The following is a 15,750-nucleotide window of genomic DNA, read 5'->3' on the forward strand; positions in this document are numbered from 1 at the left end:
CCCCGCGCGCCGCGCCTGCCCCGCTGAGCCGCAGCCTCCGCGCAGAGCCGGGGCGGGGGAGGAGGAGCGCGGGGAGGTGCGGCAGGGCGGGCGCAGGGAGGGAGGAGGCTCGGGGCGCGAGGGGACCCCGCAGCCCCGCCCCCCGGCCTCCCGCCCCCTCGGCAGGAGTCCAGATGCTGCGGAGCCGGGAGCGCGGACCCTGGAGCCGGGAGCCCTGGCTTCTAATCCAGGTCCACCTGGCAGCCTCCTGCTTGTCCTCTGTTAAAACGGGAATCAAGTTCATGCGGCTCAAGCAAGATGAGGGGCTTTCCTCTGGGCTACCCTGGAGCCAGAGCAGAGGGGTGAGGGCTGTGTCTTCGGCCAGAATCGGCGAGCACGAGAGAGCAAAGTGCCGACGGAGCAGCATTTTCAGATTCAGTTAACATTGAGCATCTAGTAAGTGCCAGGGGGCTTTACAAACATGAACTGACAACACGCCCAGTTTAGGATGAGGACCGGAATTAGAGAGGTCAAGGGCATTGCTGAAGACGGCACCGCACGAGCGCACGGTCGGCTGGTTTTCTGACTCCCAGGCCCGGGCTCCCTCGATGGTCTTCACTCGGGCACTCTTTCCGTGGCTGAACCCGGGCCACCTCCGGCTCCACGCCCAGCCCCACGTCTGCGTCGTCTCTCAGCCCATGATTCCTCATCCTCAGCCTTCCTGCTCTGTCCCCCACCACCAGATCCAATCAGTACCGACTCCTGTGAACCGTCCCTTTCAGAGGCTCCCTTCTCACAGCCCCTCGCCAAGTACAAGTCCATTTCATCTGTCTGGCCGCAGCCTCAGTCTCCTTACGGTCTCCCTCGGCTCTTGCTTCCTCCTGTCTCAGCACCAGAGGCATCTTCCTAAAATGTGAACCTCACCAGTCCTTCAGGGCCCCCTCTACCTGTGGGCTTGGTCCAACTTCTTCTTTTTTTTTTTTTTTTGCGGTACGCGGGCCTCTCACTGTTGTGACCTCTCCCGTTGCGGAGCATAGGCTCCGGACGCGCAGGCTCAGCAGCCATGGCTCGCGGGACCAGCTGCTCCGCGGCATGTGGGATCCTCCCAGACCAGGGCACGAACCCGTGTGCCCTGCATCGGCAGGCGGACTCTCAACCACTGGGCCACCAGGGAAGCCCTGGTCCAACTTCTTACAAGGCTACAAGGCCCCTCTTTCAGGCTTCATCTCCTTCTTCCCCTTCTCTGCTGGCCCCAGACACACCCAACTGTGTTCTGTCTTTCCTCCAGGCCAGGAAACATTCTCTCCCCTCTGCCTGAAATACGTTTCCTCTTGGTCCTTCTCATCCCAACCTGTAGCCCCTCACACACCAGTTTGCCCACGTAACGTCTGCTAATGCTTCAGATCACACATCCTCTAGGATGCCACATTCGTTTGGATTCGATTCGGCAGACTGTAAGAGAAGACCCCAAGAGCAAAGGCTTAGACTCGAAAGTCCAATAAAAGAAGTCTGGAGCTGGTCAGCCCAGGACTGGGCTGAGCTCCGAGGTCATCAGGACCCAGTCTTCTTCCCTTGGGCAGTGTTTTTACCACCTTCTAACACACTCCGTGTTCCTGTCTCTGGAGTTCCATCCCAGGTAAACCTGGGTCCTCCTGTGTCTCCGGATACAGGCTCCTTGTCTTAGGGTTAGATAATAGGAATGAGTCCTGCCCACAAACTCAGAGGTTGGGGGGAAAAATTTTCCTTTTCCTTTAAATTAACTTAATTGTAACTTCCGGTCACCATCCGCTAAGGTGGTAGCAAATTCCAGCTCATTTTTTAAATTGAGATAAAATTCACCATTTTAACCATTCTAAAGTCTACAATTCAGTGTCTTTGAGTACATTCATAATATATTCACAACATAGTGCAACCATCATCACTATCTAATTCCAGAACATCCTCACCACCCTAAAGAGAAAGCTGGTCACCCCTCATCTCCCTCTCCTCCAGCCCCTGCCAACCACGAGCCTGCTTTCTGTCTCTATGAATTTGCCTAGCCTGGGTATTTCATATGACTGGAATCCTACACTCTGTGGCCTTTCGTGCCTGGCTTCTTTCACTTCGCACGTTTTCGAGAGGCATCTGTGTTATAGCATATGTCAGTCCTTCATTCCTTTTCATCTCGGTCTGTTTTGAAGGCTGTTGTCCTTCCTAGGTGGTATCAGAGTCCCTGAGGCTTATGAAGGAGACCCTGGCTGGCCCTGTCCTCCGAGCCGGGCAGGCCCTGCTTCCTGGCTTTCCTGGGATACGGAGTCTCTGCTGGGGCTGGGGCTCTGGGGCCAGAGCTGCCTGTCCTGGCCACCGAGCCATGTGGCGCCAGAAGGCTCTCATGGAGTAGTAGTGACCCTGCTGCCCTGGAGGAGTCCCCAAACCTCTCTGCCCTTCCCGGGCAGGGGCCCGCCCTCCTCACCTCACCGCTTCTCCAAGGGCCCCCTCTCTCCAGGACACCCCATCACCTCTTCCGCGGCCTTAGGTTTTTAGTACAGATCAGCTTCATTTTCAGGCTGCCTTGCTGTCTGCCCCACCACAATTATTAAGGCAAAGACATGCAAAGCCTGGCGAATTGCTTACAATTAGGAAACATGCAGAGAGCCAAACAAAAATTTCATGAGAATAGGTTATCCTGCTACCTGCCAGAGTGTCATGGTTGGCCCTGCCTCCCCACATGCACTGAGCAGTTCTGGAACGTTGGTGTTTACTAGACCAGGAGGGCACAGAGTTGCGAACCCGAATGTGCAGGGGCAGACATTTGAAGGACGGAAGGAAGGAGTAAATCCTACCAGTGGGGGCTGTGGGGGACCCCCTCACTCAGGTCAGTGGGTTATTGCCAAGTGGCCATGCTGCTCCACTGTTAACAGCGCTTCCCAGCATTTTGGTGTTTTCCAAAGGAGTTGGAAATGTGAGTTGTCATATGAAACTTCATAATTTTTAATTCTGGCAAATAATTCATATTTTAATAGAAAACTTGTATAAGCCCAAAAATAATAGCCACAGTGCACGTGCACACACACGCGCGCGCACACACACACACACATCTACATGATTGATTCAGCCTCTGGGCTACCAGTTGACAGTCTCTGATTTAAGGATACACTTGATGTCAGGGACCCCACGTAGCACAAGACATCACAAACCCGTAGATAAATTGTCACTGGATAAGACCCCTGAAGACAAATACCTCCTAATTAGGCAAGGGCCTCATTTGCTGGCCTGTCTCCCCGTCTGGAAGGAAACTTCCTCACTGCTTATTATGTGAGGATACGGTGTGGGTCCTCATGGTTACGAGCAGGTGCTGAACTCGGAGGATATTAGGAAAGGTATTTCCATATGGATGAGGGCTGAACCTATATACGGGTTGTAAGTTTCTCTGCTTATTCCTTTGGAGTAGGCTTGAGAAATTACACCGCCTACTCCCCATACATCAATGAAATCACCTGAGATCTGCAACCAGACTGCCTATTACTGTGGGACACCAGGAAGGTCTTAGCTCTTGGCAGTAAGAGGAGTAGGAACAGATCATTTATAACAACAAACATAAATAATTCACTTTACTGTCCGTAAGTTAATAAAGTGAAAAAATTGTGAAAGCAACACAAGGAGAAGACTAAGTGCTGGTGGTAGAATATATTTTATTACATGGCTGTATTTTGGCATAGTTTCCTTTGCAGAGTCTGTTCTTGGCTGTCTACAATCAAAGTCTCATTGCCAAGTCCGTGTGAGTATTGTTGTATAACTCACTGTGCTGCTTGGAGCCATGGGGTCTTCAAGGTCCTTCTCCCTTGGGTTCAGGAAGACACTGTCCTTTTTGTGGCACAGAGGAGACATCCTTCTGGTGAAGCAGTTCCTCTCCACTGGGGCAGAGCCTCCCCTCTGTCAAGTTGATGTGTATTTCTCTCTAGAGCGCGGCTCGTCTTGCTGAAATAAGTCTCCACTCCCCTGTCCCGTCCTTCTTTGTCACAGGGCCCCCAGTGATGTGATGATGTGGTTTGTCCTCTGCTGGGTTTTGGTTTTGTTTTGTTGCGTTTTGTTTTGGTTTTGGCTTGCACAGCGCAGCTTGCGGGACCTTAGTTCCCCTGGGCGGTGAAAGCGTGGAACCCTAACCACTGGACCTCCAGGGGATTCCTAGGTCCTCGCTGGTTTCCATCAGGCCAGATGATGACTCTGAATCTTTCTCATCCTCAACCTAACCCTAATACACTCTCTATGCTGGCGACCCCAAGTAGCGCACACAAACAGATTGTTCAAGCAGAAATACTGAGGGTAGTCAAAAGACTTTGGCCAAGAGATTTTCCTATCCCAGAGCCAACTGTGAGACCCACTGAACAATGATACTGTGGCCCAGGAAATGAGCGTCAGCTCCTGGACGTGGGCACACCAAAAGAGGATTGTGGTGAGTAAATCTTCGAAGCACCGGAATAATTTTGTATGGCCAGTGGTTTCCCGAAGGTTGTTCTCTGGAAGGAGGAGAGTCCACAGAAGTTAAAGCACGTGAAAGTGAAGGGGAGGGTAGGCAAGGCAGCAGCTGCGAAATCCCCGCGGCGTGGGCTTTTCTGCATCCAGGGAGAGAGGCACCGCGCTGGTGCAGCAGGGCCTGGAGGTCACCCTGGGACTGAGGCTTTGTGAGCTAGTGTGGGTTTCTCTGACAACACGATCCGCTTGGGATTTCAGGGGGCTTCCAGGCTATTTGTGTCCCAGTGCCATGGAGTAGGAACAGAACCACTGACTGCCCAGCTCACAGTCCTGACTCTGTCCCTTACTTCGTCGAGGTTTATTTGTCTAACTTCCTCCTGCCTCTGTTTTCCTCATCTGAAAATCAGCATCTACCCCAGTGGGTTGTTACGAGTAATGAGTTCATGTAGGCGAACACGTACGAGAGACACCTAAATGTCAGTTCGCGGTACTCGCCTCCTAAGTCCCAACTTTCTCTCTTGCTGTTTTCTGCCTCTCAGCCTGTGGTCCCTGTGCTCTCGGCTTGTTGCAGAAAATTCAGCTTTTCCAATAGCGCTTGACCGGACTCTCAGCCATATTGGATTGCAGGTCACAGGCAGAAAGGGCCTCTCATGATAAAGCTGTATCTTCTTCTTTCTGTGTATGTTTTATTTTAACTTTAGTAAAAAAACACGCAACATAAAATTTACCATCTTAACCATTTTTCAGTGGCATTCAGTACATTCATTTTGTGCAGACATCACCACCATCCACCTCCTGAACTCCTTTCATCCTGCAAAACCGAAGCTCATTACCCATCAAACAACTCTCTGTTTCCATCTCCTCCCAGCCCCTGGCAACCACTGCTCTACTCTCTCTCCCTATGAATTTGACTAGTCTAGTTACCTCATATAAGTAAAATAGTGCACCTAGTCTGAGCGGCCACAATGTAATTAGTTGCTTCATTACTGGGTAATGAGAATGGCCAGCTTGCTGCCGAGAAGAGAAGGCTCTCCACCTTCCTTGACTCAGCCAATTCCATATTCCAGGGTCACTTGCCAACCCCCCTTCTTTTTTTTTTTTTTTTTTTTTTTTTTTTTTTTGCTGTACACGGGCCCCTCACTGTTGTGGCCTCTCCCGTTGCGGAGCACAGGCTCCGGACGCGCAGGCTCAGCGGCCATGGCTCACGGGCCCAGCCGCTCCGCGGTATGTGGGATCCTCCCGGACCGGGGCATGAACCCGTGTGCCCTGCATCGGCAGGCGGACTCTCAACCACTGCACCACCAGAGAAGCCCCCAACCCCCCTTCTTGATGCCAGTTTCTATAGCAAGACTCTTCCTAGGGTGAGCTACAGAAAGCCCTGCCCAATTGGCTTAGGCCAAAAAGGAATCCATTGGCACATGTAACTGAAAGTTACACGTGAGCCCCAAAAGGGCTCCAGGTAGACCTAAGCCAGACTCTTACACTGTGTCATCAAGGCCAGCAGCTCTATATTTTGGTTCCATTCTTATCCATTCTGCCTCCACACTATGGAATGTGCTCCAGGACCACACCTCCCCAGATGCAAGGTCAGCAGGAAAAAGAGAGCTTCTCTTCCCTAAATAATTCAGTTAAAGTCCTGGCCCTGACTGACCTTGCCCGCACCCAGGTCATGTGTCCACCCCGAACCAATCTCTGTGGTAAGGTCTGGGTCATATGTCCAAGCCTGTAGCTGAGGTCAGGGTCATCCTCACCCAAATCACACGACTGAGAGTGGGGAAGAGACAAAGAAAATGCTACTGTCACAGGAAGAAAGGGGACAGGCTGTTAGGCAGGAAAAAACAGCAAACGTTTGCCATAGAGACAGTGGAATAGTAAAGCCCTTTAAAAAGAATAAAGTAAATCAGTATTTGTTGATTTGGAGCAATCTCCAAGCTGAGTTAGAAGGAAGCAAGATGCAGAAAAGCAGCAGAGTGTGTGTCCACCTGTGGCCACCAAAAGATGCGTATGTGTTCACGTACGCGTGTGTGCTTGTACAGGCATGAAGGTTTTTGCGAGAATATACAAGAAACAGTTCACGGGTATTTACCTCTGTACAGCAGAACTGGGGGGCATGGGACTTCTTTTGTTTTCTGTCCTTCTGAATTTTTAGCTGAATATGTGTACATTTTCATTAAATATCAATTTACCAGGCCCCACCTTTAAGTCGTATTCAGAGCATCTGTGTTAGAATTGTTACCTCACAGAAACTGGGGAAGATCACTGCGTCCGTGGAATCTGTGGCCTGGCTGAGATTTTGACTGAGGGGCAATGGGTCTGGGATAGCGAGGCCCCAGGGCCCTGGGCCAGGAGCTGGGCAAAGCAGAGCCACCTGTCATGTTTTCTATGTCAGGGGTAGCGGCTGGGGAGCCATTCAGAGGGAAAGGGGAGCTTGGGACTCAGCTCTGAGAGCTCACAGCTGGGCACTGTCTTCCTTTTTCAGGAACAAAGAGAAAACTAGCATCTGGGTGGGCCTGGATTTGGGGTCCAAAGCATCTTTGGAAGGATCTCAGAGCAGCTACAAGTCCCCTCTTTGGCACCCTGGCCCCAAAGGTGCCCCCAGAAGTGCTTGATTTTACCTTGGCCGTGAACCCACTTACCATTATTTATATAAGGTGATTACCGTTTACATCTAGATATCGTGTAGCAGAAACATTCTGCAAATTGCTAAAACGTCAAATCAACTCTGCGGTATCGTTTCTAAGTGCAGGGACAGCGTCTGCCCCTGTGTGTTAAGACTTCATCACGTGCTGCGCAGGTGGCTGGGCCATCTGCTTACAACCTTCCAAAATTAGGAGCCCAGGAGACACCCCCAGACTCGTGACCCAGGAACTGCCAGCCACCTTCACAGACACCCCACTTCCCCAACCTGAAAATCAAGCCAAGAGAGATCAAAAGCTCTTCCTTCAACAAATTCTTTAACAATTATTGAGCATCAAATACACACTGGGCACATTGCTAGGTGCTGGGAATACAGAGGCCAAGGACACACCCAGCCCCGGCCCTCGGAGCTTCATGATGAGAGCCTGAGCAGCGGATGGAAGCTGAGCCGCCTGGTGAGCACACTGGCTACCAGCTCTGAGAGTGAGAGGGCAACTGTGCTCAGCATTTCCTGATGGAAGCAACCTCTGCAGGCAAGAAAAACTGTTCCTGGCCAAAAGATTGACTTCACAATGAGAATGATGTCTCAGGCATTAGCCCTCTCCCTGGAGGGTAACAGGAACCTGCAAGTGACCCAAAAAACTTGCACCAAGTCTTTGTTGTATTCACCAAATCTGACTTTGTACTTTTTTTCTAAAATGACAAAAATAAATTTTTAAAATTATGAAGTTAATACATAAGCTGTTTTCATGCAAACAATATATAAATTTTTTAATTTTAAACTTTCGCTTGCATTTGGTATACTACATATGCTTCTGAGTACTTTTTAATATAGGTAAAATAAATATTTATGATTTTTTTTTTTACAAAAGTTAATACATTCTGCAACTTGCTTCTTATGTCACATCATATAGCTCTCTTGCATTCTTTTTTAACACTTACATAGAATTCCACAGTTTGGAGATACCATAATTATTACTACTTCATTATTCTCCTAGGGATGGACATTTAAATTGTTTCTAATTTTTTAATAGCACAGGCAATGCTGCAATGAATATTCTAGCATATTTACTTTTGTGCCGTTGTACAAGTGTTTCTTTTTTTTTTTTGGCTGTGTTGGGTCTTCGTTGCTGTGCACGGACCCTCTCTAGTTGCGGCGAGCGGGGGCTACTCTTTGTTGCGGTGCGTGGGCTTCTCATTGCGGTGGCTTCTCTTGTTGCGGAGCACGGGCTCTAGGCGTGTGGGCTTCAGTAGTTGTGGCATGCAGGCTCAGTAGTTGCAGCTCGTGGGCTCTAGAGCACGGGCTCAGTAGTTGTGGCTCACGGGCTTAGTTGCTCCGCAGCGTGTGGGATCTTCCCTGATCAGGGCTCGAACCCATGTCCCCTGCATTGGTAGGCCAATGTGCCACCAGGGAAGTCCCTGTACAAGTATTTCTATGGAAGAAGTTTCCAGAAGTGGAATTACTGGGTCAAAAGTTCTCTGAAATGGTTCAGCTTGAGTTTGAAGTGAAAATACTGTGTAAGTAAACATTCTGCAGAGCAGAGAGTTATTAAATAATGCACAAGATGAATTATTCAGAGTGATATTTAAAGCGTGCCCAAGGGTATGCTTTGTGCCTTTGGGCTGCCTTGTCAGAAATGTTCCAGTTTCCTCGTGAGGACAGGAAGTCAGCAGAGCAGGATTCCTGAGCCGGGGTCTCCCTGATCCCACTGACAGGAACGTGTGAAGGGTTTTGATGGCAGCATCAGAATTGTTCACGGACTGAACGCATCAGTTGATCACACAAGAGGATGGATCACATGTGCGCATGAGAAGCCCTCAGACTCCTAAGTGCTGTTCTGAAGAGAGAACAGCGTACCCCAGAGGCATTTGGGTGTCAGCACCTGTCCTCACACAGCACCTGATCCTCTTCCTGCTTAGGTAATAAGCTCCAGGTCAGTTTCTCACTTACTCAAAACTCACACTGTATATACTTGCTGTCTAAACCTCTTTTTTTTTCTTTTGGCTGTGTTGGGTCTTCGTTGCTGCGCGGGGGCTTTCTCTAGTTGCGGCGAGCGGGGGCTACTCTTCATTGTGGCACAAGGGGTTCTCACTGCGGTGGCTTCTCGTTGCGGAGAGCAGGCTCTAGGCTCGCGGGCTCAGTAGTCGTGGCACGCGGGGCTCAGTAGTCGTGGCACGTGGGCTCAGTAGTTGTGGCTTGCAAGCTCTAGAGCATAGGCTCAGTAGTTGTGGCGCACGGGCTTAGTTGCTCCACAGCATGTGGGATCTTCCCAGACCAGGACTCGAACCTCTGTCCCCTGCATTGGCAGGCGGATTCTTAACCACTGCACCAGCAGGGAAGTCTCCAACATCTCTCTGATTGAATAACTTTCAACCTGAGAGAAGTGAGGGACCAAGCATCATATTTAGCCCCAAGTTCCCTGAATCTTACACAGTGCCTGGCACACAAGCGGTCTTGGCAAATGCTTCTTGTAGTATGGCGCAGACTAATGTCAGCGCTAGTTGGGCTGTTAATTTACTACTGGGCATGGGTAAGTCACCTCCCTGCTGTAAGCCTCAGTTCCCCATCTCCCTGCTGGAGTTGTTTCAGGGCTGAGGTGAAACGTACACAGAGCCCACAGTATTGTGAATTGATGGAAAAGGTGAGGATGAGAAAGTGGCCTCCGTATGTGGCTTTTCAAATACGCCCAGACATTAAGGAACATTTTGGGGTCTAAAAAGCAGGTTAGAGTTTGTTTTTCTCACAGACATTTTACGATTCAATTAAGTAGGGATTCAAAGTGGTAAAAAAAAAAAATGCTGTTTCCTGTAATACTAAAACTGTTTTCATTTTGAGTGGGGTAAGAATACAGCCTTTGAAACTTTTTTTTTAATATATTTATTTATTTTTGGCTGCACTGAGTCTTCGTTGCTGCACGCGGGCTTTCTCTAGTTGCAGCGAGTGGGGGCTACTCTTCGTTGAGGTGTGCAGGCTTCTCATTGCGGTGGCTTCTCTTGCTGCGGAGCACGGGCTCTAGGCATGCAGGCTTCAGTAGTTGTGACACACGTGCTCAGTAGTTGTGGCTCACGGGCTCTAGAGCGCAGGCTCAGTAGTTGTGGCGCACGGGTTTAGTTGCCCCGCGGCATGTGGGATCTTCCCGGACCAGGGCTCGAACCCGTGTCCCTTGCATTGGCAGGCGGATTCTTAACCACTGCGCCACCAGGGAAGTCCCTGAAACATTTTTATGTTCCCTGGTTTGGCTTTGAAAACGACTGGTGAAAGTTTCTGTGAAGCTCCGCCCCCTCCCTCATTCGGTTTGTTTATTACCCACAGGTGACACCGATGGCCTCGCGGAGCCTCGAGGCTGAAGCCCTGGACAGGCATGTTCTAGGATGCCTGAGCCCAGCATTTTCGGCATTTTCGCAGAGCCGAGTGAATTCACACCAAGCGTGAGGTCTAATCGGGCCACAGAAAATTCGCTCTCAAGGGCCATTTCTTCTACCTTAACGGACTCATCGATAACTCAAACGCGTCGATTTTGGTGCCGTGATATGCGTGACTGTGGAGCAACTCCACAAGCTTCCAAGCACACTGCAGACTTTTATTATTATTGTGGTGGTGGTGGTGGTTGTTTAAAGTGTACAGCTGTGAGCACACAGAGCCACTCTGGTTTTGTGTCTGGTTTTGCCGCTTCCGCGAGCGGGCGCCACCTTCGCGGTGGCCTTGAGCCCGGAGGCTGTGCCTCGGAGGCCCCCACTCAGCAGGTGAGTGTTCTCTCCCCATCTCGCAGGGCTCACGTCCTTGCCCTGAGATACTGCTTCACCTGAAAAGAGCATTTGGGGGGCAAAACAGGTCCCAACCCGGTAACGAGGAGTCACTTCGCGTCTGCGCACAGCTCCGGGAGCCCCGGGTCGCTGGGCTGGCCCCTGGGTCGTCTGCTGGGGAAGGACCCCGGGACTGGGGGAGGAATTGCCCTCTGGAGCCATGCCTCCCGAGCCCCCGGGCGGACCCGAAAGTAAGCACCTTCCGTATCCGGCCTCTGCTGTCTTTGATTCCCTCCAGGGACCCCGCCTCGAGAGAAAGAGGCAGCCCGGCGGCGGGCGGCTTCCAGCGGCATTTTGCTTTCCCTTTACACAGGGTCGCCATCTAGTGACAACAAGGATGTACTACCACGTTCTAACTTCGGCAGGGAGTGCTCCAAGTGTGGAACGTTCTGGTGAGTGCGGGAAAGCTCTGTGGTGGGGACTGGAGCCAGTTCCAGGCCTTGCTGGGGGCGGATGAGGGGTAGACCTTCCCTGCCCTGCAACACGCGGCCCGGGGCCATCTCCGCAGGGGGCGGTGGGTCTGGGGCAATGGTCGAGTCCGACCTCGGGTGGACAGTGATTTGTTCTTCAAAAGGGGAGGCCAGTGGCCCCCCTGAGTTCGGCTCTGAGAGCCACACTCGGCATAGGACCTGTCTGGAGGAATTCTGGCTTAGGATACCCCACTCTGTTGGGACTGGGAAAGGTGTTCGGGAAGACAAGGGTGCCAGATGGAGAGCCCAGATGGGCCTGCCTCGTGCCCTCCCTGAGCACACCTCCAGCTAGAGACTCTGCAGATGGGCGAAGGGAGAGGGCTGACCTCCCAGGTTCCTGGAACAGTCTGGCCCTGAGCTACCTCACCCCCGCCATGTCCACTTGCTCCAGAACAGACCCAAGGGGCAGGTGCCTTCTGCAACTCAGCAAACATTCAGGTGGAAAGAGACTCCAGTCTCCTCTTTTTTTAGAGACCCCCGTATCTTTACTAGGGATTTCCTTGTAGCTGTCAACTTGGCTTCATGGAGGGAAAGCACCGTACCCCACATCCCCACTCTTTCAGAGAATAGCTTCTCTCCACAAGCACTGTGCTCCCAAAGGCGGCTGACCTCCTCCCCTCCTTGTCCTATATTGAGGAGGATGGGGAGAGGGGAAAGAGGGAAAGTTCTCAGTAGTCACCGCTCACTGAGCCCTGTGGATAGGTTGCCATATACGTTTGTGCAAGTTGCTCACTGCACAAGGGCGCCTGGCCGGGGGGGGCCACTAGGATCTGGAATTCAGCTCTTACCTGATCACAAAGCCATGCCACCCGGAGGAAGGGGTACACTTTTCAAATTTACCTGCTCTCGGTGATCCTGCCTACAGGGGCCCCCTTTTCCTAATTCTCACAGATAGGGGCCAGCTGCAGCTTTTGGGGAGTTGGGTGACGCTCCTTGGAGAAGAGGCGCCTGCATGGAGCCCCAGCCCAGGACTCCTTGGCTTCTGTGGGCCCCAACTCACCTCTCTTCTCCCACAAGTAGAAATTCCCCCCGAGGTGCTCAGTGTATTAGCTGGAGCGGCAAACCTATTCCAGTGCTGCGGTCTCCATCAAGGGGCTCTGCTGGGGAGAAACGGCAATACTACTCTTGCAGAGGGTTGGTATTTGATTATAAGATTTTCAGACAGAAGACATGTCTTTGCACCATTCTGCTGACTCTAGCCTAGTTCCTCAAGCCAGCCTGTGAATGGCTCACCTTCATTTCTCTTGTCCCAGAATATCTCAGATACACACACACACCTCTATAGACAGAAAGGTCATTACAGTTCCAGTGGACAGAGATTTAGGTGGGCCTAAGGGTGGGTTTATGTTTCTGCCACCTGGTCTATAAAATCTGGGTAGTTTAGCACTTTTTGATGTTTGAAATGGGACAGTGAGGCGTTTCCTTGTGGCCTGTCAAAGGCCCAGGTCAGTGTGTTTGTTTCCTAGGGCTGCTGTAACAACGTACCTTAAACATAAATGTACTGTCTCACAGTTCTAGAGTCTAGAAGTCGAGATCAAGGCATCTGCAGGATTCCTGCTGAGGGCTGTCAGGGAGAATGTTGCCTTTCTCCTAGCTTCTGGGGGTTTGCTGGCCATCTTGGTGTTCCCTGGCTTGTAGCCGCATGACCCCAGTCTGCCTTCATGTTCACATGGTGTTCTCTCTGCATGCATGTCTGTGTCCAAATCCCCCCTTTTTACAGTGGGTTAGGGCTCACCCTAGTGACCTCACCTGAACTAATTACATCTGCGAGGACCTTATCTTCCAGTAGTCACACTCTGAGGTACCGGGGGTTAGGAATTCAACATACGAATTTGGGAGGACACAATTCAACCGATAACATTAAGATCCCCCCAAAAGATAGCACTAAACCCCTCATCTTCTACACATTGCCATGGTGACAGGAGGAGGGGAGGCTGGAGGGACAGGGAAGTTCAGCTCAGAAAAGCTACAAGAAAGCTTTTCTTTCTGTGTCAGGTTGGGATCAGGAGACTGTCTGATCCCCACGTAACTGAAAAAATCTCTAAGACAGACAAGCCAGACGGTCTCATGTTTATGCATCTCCAGACCACAAAGGAGAGAGAGGTTTTGGTAGCCCAAACAGACCCTGAGCTGTCTCAGCGGCCAGAGAAACACAGGTCTGTGGAAGGCTGGCCTGCTCAGCCAGAGCCGTCATGGTCCTTGCAGGAGGTTGCCCGTTAGGCTTTTGAAATTATACATTGTCTTAATCATCACTGTGAAGGTCTCCTCAAAATTAACAATAGCTTAACTGCCTGTTTTGGTTGTTGCATTTTGCTTGCAGAAATGGCACAGTTCTGGCTCAAAATCACAGTGTCTAAATCTTGAGCACTGTGGCCAGACTGGCTCTCCTGCCGCCTGAGTCATGGTATTTCAATCTGCCACATATGACAGTCACATAATCCCACTTTGGGGCCCTGATGAGACAGGTGGAAAACAGCCTTCCAATGGCCTGTGAAAGCTTCATGGGCAAACATGCAGTGGAATCGATAAGCCAGCTGGCTAGAGCTTCAGCCAGAAGACCAGGGGTCATTACATTGCTGTTCATGGGTGGGCTTCAGGGAATCTGTGACCCCCAACACATGTACTTTATTAGGGAGAGGGTTCCCAGCATTCACTGAAGATTCAAAGGAATCTATAGATAAACCAGTTAAGAAATACTGCCCTAAAAACTCCCATCCCCCCCACATCTTTACGGTAAATGAGTAAAGTCAATTTTCTTCTAAAGCACAGAAGCTCATCATGAAATTAGGAATTGTTAATGGTGGGAGCAAGACCTTTAACCTCGACAATGGTTATCTCCCAGTCTGGACCCTGAAGTTCCTGTCAAGGTTATGCATGTGGATCTGTAATTGGGAATGTGCAGGCTAGGTTCTGTGGTCCCAGAACGGCATATAATGTGGCTCCCTGTGGCCTGGGCTCTCTGATGGGTCCCCAGTAATAGAAGTGTCTGTTCCTTTATGGAGAAGGGTGAACCTTGATGGAGTCCATGAACTGGGTCCCAGGATTGTTAGGAATGTAAGACCCTTCCCCCAGAAAATCCTCCCTAGAGGGTTTTTGTTCACATCAACCAGAACTGAGTGGCAGACAACTTCTACTTGACCAGAGGATTCACGATGTTTGTTTTTAAGACAGAAGCTGGTCCAGCGCCCCCTCTCTCTCTCTGTCTTTCCGTCTCTCTCTCTCTATTTGTCCAACCCGTCTCCACCACTCTACCCTATGATAAATAAATAGATGACAGATCGATATTAGATAGATACATGTACATCCATGGTACACGGTAGGGAAAGTTCTCAGTCTGAATTATTATAACAGGGACAGCCAGATATCAACTTTTTTTTTAATAATTTATTTTATTTATTTATTTTTGGCTTTGTTGGGTCTTTGTTGCTGCGCACTGGCTTTCTCTAGTTGCGGTGAGCTTCTCTTGTTGCAGAGCACAGGCTTTAGGCGCGAGGGCTTCAGTAGTTGTGGCACGTGGGCTCAGTAGTTGTCGCTCGCGGGCTCCAGAGCTCAGGCTCAGTAGTTGTGGTGCACGGGCTCAGTTGCTCTGCAGCATGTGGGATCTTCCCAGACCAGGGCTTGAACCCGTGTCCCCTGCACTGGCAGGTGGATTCTTAACCACCGTGCCACCAGGGAAGCCCAATATCAACTTTTACAGAAATAAAAGAAGAAATTTTAGCAAACTGTTTAAACTATTTTCTTAAATAGATTTCCTTCACAGCCAGAGATCTTCAGTAGCCTCCTCATCCGACATCGGGGTTCTTCACCAACTGATGAATTTGGCTTTTATTTTGGGGAAAGAGGCCTCTTTTTCTCTACTTGCTTGCATTTTTGCTTTAACGTCTTCTAGCAAGCTGGGGTGTTTCGATGCACATGGACAGCACCTGGGAATATCTCCGCCTCACTCCGTGCTGTGACCACCTCAATCCGGCCATCCCTCTCCTTGTACTTGACAGACTGGCAATCTTGTTACACTCATTACCGTGCAGGACTGGGTAGGGTCTGCACAAATACGCTCGCTGTTCGGAAAGCTTCTGCATGACATCACCAAGAGTGAGGCGTAGTGAGATCCCCCTCCCCAGCCCAGCCTTCTGCACGGGTGTTAGTGACAGTGAGTCACACTGTCGTGTGCTCCTGGTCTCCCTTCAAGGCTGGGGTCTTTACCAGTGTTATTAACCTGGGCCGAGGAAGAGCCTCACATATCCCATTTCTGTGACATGAGGTGCCGGCATCAGGCTGGCAGGGAAGACGCGAGGCCGGGACTTGGAGGCAGCGTGCGGAGAATCCCTGGATTCTCCCTCTTGAGGAGGGTGGGAGTCCCCGCGACGTCTCACACGGTGTTTGTGTGAGACCCCTCCTCTTTCTCACA

The sequence above is a fragment of the Grampus griseus genome, assembly GCF_964374135.1.
Source record: "Grampus griseus genome assembly, chromosome: 9".
Classification (NCBI taxonomy): Eukaryota; Metazoa; Chordata; class Mammalia; order Artiodactyla; family Delphinidae; genus Grampus; species Grampus griseus.